Source organism: Oncorhynchus nerka, linkage group LG5 (genome assembly GCF_034236695.1).
Source record: "Oncorhynchus nerka isolate Pitt River linkage group LG5, Oner_Uvic_2.0, whole genome shotgun sequence".
NCBI lineage: Eukaryota > Metazoa > Chordata > Actinopteri > Salmoniformes > Salmonidae > Oncorhynchus > Oncorhynchus nerka.
The window spans coordinates 58,453,713-58,460,757 of NC_088400.1; positions in this window are offsets into that span (position 1 = coordinate 58,453,713).

A 7,045-nucleotide genomic window follows, 5' to 3' on the forward strand; every position below is an offset into this window, starting at 1 on the left:
AGTCAGGGAGGATAGAGACGGCTGACCAGACCTAGACATTCATGTCCTGTTTGATCGGTTGATATCATGTCTTTCCCATGATTGAATCAGATAGCGAAGCATCGTATCTGAACGCAGGCTAGCAATATAACCTTTGAAACCTTGAGTCTCAATCACACTCGTGTGTTATGAGTTCCAGTCAGTTTTCTTGCACTAACAAAAAGCCCCAGTAAGCGCCATCAATACAGGCAGGATGCTGAGGGCTCAGAGATAGGTTGGGAAACAAACAGACTGAGGAGGTTGATTCAGATGGGGGATGCAGTCTACTTACAGTAATCTAATGGCACCGATAGGTGTTTCCTCTGATGACTGTGAAGTGTTGTGCAGGGACATCATCATGCAATGCAGTGGTACCCCTCCAATAGTGGGGGAGACTATAGTCGTGCCTGGCTTCCTCACAAGCATCCTCGCACAGCCCCTGCCACTACTCCCCCCTCCCCCCAGTAACACTGTGCGCACAGGGAATTGTGGGAAGACTGATGTCTGCCCCACTTTAGCTAATTAATCATTTTGTGAGTGAAACGGCGCTTTGCGGAAGGGAGTGGAGAACCGGGAACGCGTGGCTGGATGAGAGGCTTTTCCACGGTGGAGATATATCATTGTGCAGGGGGGTGACACCGAGGAGGAATGTGTGCCCCATTTTCATCGAGATCCTGACTCCGCTATTGCCATCTTTCTCCACGTCAGCCAAGCATCCCCTTTAACACAGTACATAACTAAATACACAAATCACATCAGGCCATTGTCTGTGAACCTACGGTATATACCCAATATATCTTATCAGAGAGCCTGCCAGGTAAGAGCTTGGCCTCACCCTGTGGGGATGGCTAAATATGAGCCTTTTTGGTGTTGAGCCCTCCAACTGAATCCTACCAGTTGTGTTGATTGGTTCCAGCTGCGGTGGGGTGAGGAGCAATGTAGTTTGGAACCACTTCAGGGTTCACAGGACTAGAGAGTTATGGGCCGTCCCAAAGCAGGACACCCCCTATGGGCTCCTCTAATGAACGTCACAGGGTGCTTGCAGACTAGAGGATAAGATAGGAGGAGAGAGGAGATACTCTGGCTGCAGTTCAGAGACAGAACGAAGTCCCTCGATCTTTCCTTCAAGGAAGATGTAGTGCCAAATACCATCCCTCAGAAAATACGAGGGGTTGATGATACTTTGTCTTTCTTGTTTTTTGTGTGTGTTTCTTTTGTCTTAGTCCATAGAAACACAATACATAGTGTGTAATGTGAATATTACCCAGATGAATTAATGATTCAAATGTATGGATTCAGTTAGCTAGCTAGTAGCTAGTAAGCTAGCTACAGTAGTAGCTAAATGTTACAAGTAGCTAACTGATTCAACTTCTGTAGCCAAGTTAATCAGCAAGCAAATAAACTGATTCGGTGAAAGCATTGTTTGCCTCTCAACTTGTAATTTATCAGAGCACTGGGCCAATTGGTGCTGCTTTAGCAGGAGGGCTAGCATGTTCTTCTGACACCTCTTAGCTCTTACATGTTGTTGCATTTCCATTGACTCCATGCCACACTTATAAATCCCCAGAGCAAAATCTACATTTACAGCTTGTCCACTGTAAACCTACGTTTTGCTTTAGAAGTGGCCAGTACTGAGCAGTACTGAGCTCTCTTCAACCCTGATTCAATAAATCCTCACCTTTTCCCATCGGATCCCACCATGTTGGATTGATTTTGACCTACAGCTGACTCCTAAACTCAATAAACATGAACCACATAGTGATCAAGGCGATATCTAATTGTTGCTTTTGGCTCCCTGTTCAGGGTATGAGGCTTTGATGTGAAATCACCAAAGAGCCTTGGGTGCTAGACTAAATATATGCCGTTCATCCCTGCTCTTGTTCTGTGTTTGCAAACTTTTCAGACTTTTCTACACCAACCCTAGGAGTACCGTTGCCTAATGAAAATCTGCTGTCAGTTTGTGATTGATTGCACACACAGCCAATTGGATCCCCACTATTCTCGAAATGTATTTAACGTAAACCAACAGTTCTTCATTACACAAAATGGAGAAGTGATTCAATCATTCCCTTCTTCCATCTTATATTGCATAAAAGAAAAAGCCATGTGGCGGAGCACAGCGCCGTATAGATTCTTCTAAACCACATGTGCAACAGACGAATTAGAGAAATATATATCAGAGAAAATGACTTCTTTACAAAGCCCGGGTCATGTACATTTGTAGGCTTTAAGAAGCCTCCATGAGTTATCATGTTATCATTCCTTCTAGTCAGTACATTACTATTCAGAGGATCGCTGATGCTTGGATTATGTTTCACTCCTTGTTTCTTCTGGGCCCTCGGGTTCCTGACCCGCTGAGCCCACTCATAACTGGGAGACTTTTAGGACTTCATAAGTTTTCCCAGGAAAATCCACAGGACTGATTTAGCTGTAATATCTTTATAGATGCCAGATCTTCCTCATTGCCAGGCCAGGGGAGATTCAGAGATAGAAGCCTATGGAAATGACATTCTCCTCTCTTAAATTACGGGGTGACTGAAGAACAGAGCCATTGTAAAGTGTGTGAAGGGAGTGAAAAAACTGCCGTAAGACAGCGCTCAGTCATCAGCCGCCTCTCCATTGAGCTGGACAGTTAATGCATCAAGCACAGAAGTGGATATGGGAGAGTTAAGGGAACCCAAGGCTTCAGATATATACATTCATCTGTGATACTGTGCCGTAATGTTAGTCAACTAGAAATCTAAGTGCAGAAGTTCATGTTTGATGATGAGTCTGAGAGCATGAGTGAAGAAGACAATTGAACTTAAAAGAGAGAGAGAGAGAGAGAGAGAGAGAGAGAGAGAGAGAGAGAAACTAGACAGAGAGAGAAAGAGAGACATAAACTAGACAGAGAGAGTGAGAGAGAGAGAAGTGAGAGAGAAGAGGGATGACCGCAGTCCAGACCCATGCTGCTAAATAGTTTAGGGCACATGCTGAAAGCAGGACATTGCCAGACGGTGTACTTGTTTACTAGTGATGAGAGATGATTTCATTGGACTTGACTGGGGAAAAGTGTCATCTGATATGCCTCATACCACGAGATGAAGTATTAGTCCATAATCATGGCACGACTCTAATGCTATATCAGTCTGGGATACACCACAGGCCATTGGTTTACATTGTGCAAGGTTTCAATTTGTAGGTATATCTTTCTGGTTACGTAATTCACCTGAAAAAAGCTATCTATATATTTTTTAATAGTAATTTATTTTAAAAATATATATTTTACCCTTGAACTCATCTATCTTCAAATTGTTTACTTTCTTGTTATCGGATTGATCATTGTAGTCATTTCCAACAAAAATCTTGGTCATAACAAACAGCCAGGAAGTGGAATTGAGTCTGTAAAGACTGCACAAACGAGCAATGTACTGTAGACTATTTAGTGTGTTACCAACGCAGATGTCAGAACCCAGCTATTTGATCCGACACAAAACATGGCAGATCTATCTTGGTAACGTACAGCAGAGAAGTGAAACAAAATGATCCCACTGAAAATAACTTGTGGAAGATTTTGTATTAAGAGGCCTTCTCTTCATTCTCCTCTAATAGTATCAATGTGGACGTTGTTGTTTTTATTGACATGTGTTTGATTTAGGAAAATTGAAAGCATGTTTCAAGGGTTGTGCAATATGGTTTTGAGTTAAGTGCTCTCTTAGTTGTGGCTTGAAACAGGCAGAACATGCTGGTATACCTATGTACCATTCAGCCTTCATACAGTCGGCTCTGAAAAGGCCTTAAGAGTCTGTTAGCAATGCTAATGGCTAGTACAGTAGTCCACTAATAAGATGCTATGGTTGTTGTTTTATAATAGTGTTAGGCTTACTCTATGGTGACATGTCAAGAAGGCAAGCCATTGTGTTAAAGGTTACAGTATATAATCATGGACAGAGTATGTAATATGACACTACCTTGAGCTATTGTAGCTATTGGTTTTTATCTTATGTTGTCCAAAGGCTTATGAACACAGAAACCACAATATAGCCATTTCAGAGTTTCTTATAGACTGACGTTGGGCTGGGCCCATATGGCGTCCATCTTGAATGTGCTACATAATTCTACTCAAGTTGACAGCACTGGATCAAGACACCAAACAAACCGTCTTCCCATACTACTGAGGGCGCTGTGAAGGTTGTCTCCTTGAGTTTGGTTTGGCCAACGTAATAACATACAAAGAGACGTCCTTCAGCACCGCCTGAATCCGTCCATAAGAAAGAGAGAGCTGTTTAGTGGTTGTAGACATATGAACTTTGGCTGAACCCCAGATTTTGGCAGCCTCCATTACTGCCTGCTTGGGATGAGGTATTTGGGTTTGAATCGGAGAAGCTGACATCAGGCAGACAGCAAGACGTGATATCTTATTTTCCTGAGTCGCGCTGACACAAATTCAACACCGGGTATTATTTTCTTATGCCAGTAAAAGTTGCACCAAGAAGTTTGACAGTCCGCATGCAGATGGGAACAGGCTGTTGGCTTCAAATAATTGTTTTCATGGAGGAGAATAAAGACATTCTCCGTGTCATAGTTCAGACTTTCTGATTGAAGAAATCCTTGACCCCTCGAGAGCCATCAAATTAAGCGAAAGGAACTCCGATGCATGTGCATGCAATTTTATCTGCCAATCGTGGTTGAATATAAGACATGTGGACAGTCCTTCATTCTGTGCTTTTCCTCTTTCGCTGTGTGTGCGTGTGTGCACTATAAGGGGGAACAAGTGCAAGATAAATGTTTCATAGTTATAGGGAATCTAAGAACATTTGGAATTCAAAAGCATTAAATTGGCAATCAGGTACTGTATGTGGTATATGGTAATGATAATGAAGTAATTGCTTTGATGGGAAAGAGTCAAGTCAGTTGGTCAGTCAGGGTGACAGGGCGTAACTGACATTAACAGATAGGGCTTAACATTTTGTAGAAATTTGACATGGTAATTTCCCATGGTGTTTACCCAACCACTATTGAATTGTATTGTCCTATGCCAATAGCTCCCTTGCAGCCACGCTTCCTTGCTTTGCTGACAGTGACTCCGACGTTTAAAGCTGAACAAACACGGCTCTTCATAAGCCGAGTTGAAATTGGCCCTCTTCAGGCATATCCATTTGAATAGATGTGTTGATTAAGAGAAACATCTAATTTCATGCTGTACCAGACCCCACTAACCCAAACTTGCAAAACCAGTAGTTGTGATTATTGTTTTGCCAGCCTACAATGTTGTGTGATCGATGGGAATGTATTGGGGGGGTTTGAGTGTATATCATCTATAAACAGAGAATATTTTGTTCACTATTTTGTCTAGGCTTTTTTAAAGCTACAACAACCTACCACAATACATGGGCATTGGGTGTACTGTTTATGAATGGCATTGAGTCATTGTATGGGCTTCATTTCTATCGCCTGAACTTTTCGAGAGTCTATATTGCTCTTAGCTATATTACTATAATTAGCATGGTAATTCAGGTCTATGTAGGCTCGAGGCTGTATTCTTACATACGTTCTGTTGGGAAGGAAAGATTGATATGGATATGGAGCTCTTTGGGAGAAACATCTTTGGGACTTTGCGACCCACTTCTATGCCACAACTACACATTCCACCACGAGCAGCCCTGGCAAGGCAAGAATGTCACGCGAGGCTGCTAAAGCGATGGGCATTAGCATAAGTGCCATGTTCGATCCATCAGCCAGGGACTTTAATGATTTCTGCTCCTCTCCTCCTCCCGAACTTGGCCTTGTTTGCCGAGAAAGTCGTGAACCCGGAGAAGTCGAGAAGACTCGAAGAAAGGGAGCGGCATCTTGATTAAATTGATATTGCTCTTAAAGTAATTTGGAGCAGACTTCTGGATTCGGAGAGAGAGGGAGGATTGGCGCTAATTTCCTTTCATGCTCATCTTCTATCTCTGAAGTCACTCCTAACATAAGCATAAGGAGCCCAGATGCAAAAAAAGGACTTCTCTATCATTACATGTTTTGTGTACACAACCCCAGAACGCAGCCTGGCAGGCTGAAGCCACTGACTGTCACACTCCCATCTCCATTTCTCTGTCACTTTGATATTTTACTAACATAGAGTCATCCTACTTGTTGACTATGGAAATGTATTTGGAAAACATAACGACAATATAGCTATGAACCAATCCTGCTTCTGCCAAACGGCTGAGATCTAAATTATATTTAAAATGGGATTTGATTGAAATATTCCACAAATTATGATGTTTTGAAAGATCTGGACATACATGCTACAACTATTGGGAATAATAGATGCTTTTCCACTATTGCTATGTTTGTACAGAATATTTTCAAAATGGGTCCTATACTAAAGCAACAAAATATTAAATACATTCTATTCAATCTGTATCCTGAAGTGTTACAGTGCCTCTTAAATGAATACAATGTAGGCAATGAAACTACGGAAAGCCGTTCATTTCCAATGGAAAAGAAGCAAAGTGAGCGAGGGACGCCAGCATGGGCGAGGGACGCCAGCATGGACGAGGGATGCCAGCATGGACGAGGGATGCCAGCATGGACGAGGGATGCCAGCATGGACGAGGGATGCCAGCATGGGCGAGGGATGCCAGTATGGGCGAGGGACGCCAGCATGGACGAGGGATGCCAGCATGGACGAGGGATGCCAGCATGGACGAGGGATGCCAGCATGAGCGAGGGATGCCAGCATGGACGAGGGATGCCAGCATGGGCGAGGGATGCCAGTATGGGCGAGGGACGCCAGCATGGACGAGGGATGCCAGCATGGACGAGGGATGCCAGCATGAGCGAGGGACGCCAGCATGGACGAGGGATGCCAGCATGGACGAGGGATGCCAGCATGGACGAGGGATGCCAGCATGAGCGAGGGACGCCAGCATGGACGAGGGATGCCAGCATGGACAAGGGATGCCAGCATGGACGAGGGATGCCAGCATGGACGAGGGATGCCAGCATGAGTGAGGGACGCCAGCATGGACGAGGGATGCCAGCATGGGCGAGGGATGCC